The sequence below is a fragment of the Myotis davidii genome, unplaced genomic scaffold (genome assembly GCF_000327345.1).
Source record: "Myotis davidii unplaced genomic scaffold, ASM32734v1 scaffold167, whole genome shotgun sequence".
NCBI lineage: Eukaryota > Metazoa > Chordata > Mammalia > Chiroptera > Vespertilionidae > Myotis > Myotis davidii.
The window spans coordinates 2,847,299-2,848,626 of NW_006300048.1; the positions used below are offsets into that span (position 1 = coordinate 2,847,299).

The following is a 1,328-nucleotide window of genomic DNA, read 5'->3' on the forward strand; positions in this document are numbered from 1 at the left end:
AAGGAGAGGACAGACGTCTGAGATTGCAGGGGTGGGGCTTCTGCTGGCACAGTGCCCCAAGAGGAAGACACCCTTCTCCTCAGGCCTGAAGCAAGTGTGGGGGCAGAGGTGGGCAAGTCAGAGCTGCGTCTCTGACTCCAGAGCATTGAGAGAGCCCCCGGGCTGCCAGCTCCTTGCCTTGGGGCCGGCAGGAACGGGTTGGGGCCAGAGACCTGGAGATCAAGTGTGTGGAGATGTGCATAGGTCTAAGGCAGGTCATCTCACCCCTTCTAAAACCGGACAGCCAGTGGGTCCAGGCTGCCTGTTGCTACTTGAGCCAGTTAAGCAGAGACCGGGTTGAATCCTGTATGAGGATTTATTCCAATAATGTGGGCAGTAGGGGAGAGCAGCAGGTCACCCAGGAAGACCTGCTCGACCCTCCCCATAAGCCAGCTGCTTATACTGGGTAGAAGGGCAATGATGACACGGGTGAATAGGAATTACAGGCATGGGGAAGTAGGCAACGTATAATGGTTACAGGTGTGTGTGTGTGTGTGTGTGTGTGTGTGTGTTTGTCTCGCGCTCGGGTCCAAGGTTGTTAATCTTCCCAGGATTCTGGGCAGTTCTCAGAAAAGGAGGATGGACTGCATTCCGATGTTAGCTCGCATGTCCCGGGGCGTACAGCTCTCGGCCAGGTTAGAAGGTGCTTTCTCTAATCAGAACAGAACCGTCATGGTTAACAGAGCGAGCATGGCTCATATTTCTTACTGTTATAGCTGGTCCCCACTATCCTATTTCTGCCCTTAACACTTCCACTCAGAGGACTGTCTGGCCAGTGAGTCTGGGGCGGAGGAACAGGGGGAAGCTCTTAGCTTGACGGGGGTGGCTTGAGAGTAGACACTCAGACAGACCAGTAAAGAACCTGGGGAAGATGGGGGTTGGCAGAGGAGGCTACGCTGTTGACTTCTCATCTCCAATTTTCAGGCTGGGCCATGATGGCAAGGGGGCGTTCCCCTGGGGAGGAGGGCGACAGGAGGTGTGCACCTGGTGGCTGAAGGGGGTGGGCACCGCTGTGAGAGGCACAAAGCTCTCCCCACCCCCACGGGGAGGGAAGGGGGGCATTAGGCTCCCTCTCCTTTTTTTTGTCACTCAGCACCCCCCTTCTTTGACCTTGAGACTCGTGTGCTGATGTGCAGTGTGAGGACCGGGCTTGGCCTGGGTCCAGGCGGGAGAGTGTGTGTGTGTGTGTGTGTGTGTGTGTGTGGTAGCCTGTCCCCAGTGCCCGTGTCAGAGGAGTCACGGCTGAGGAGGGTTCAGTTTTGCTGTTGGTAGGGAAGATCAGAGTCTGT

The 1,328-nt window shown here is 56.2% G+C and overlaps 1 protein-coding gene across 1 annotated transcript in view; it reads left to right on the forward strand.

Moving 5' to 3' along the window:
• The window catches only part of TTBK1 (tau tubulin kinase 1), a 45,837-nt gene that overhangs the window by 36,725 nt on the left and 7,784 nt on the right, over window positions 1-1,328 (forward strand). The gene's annotated exons all lie outside the window — the stretch shown is intronic.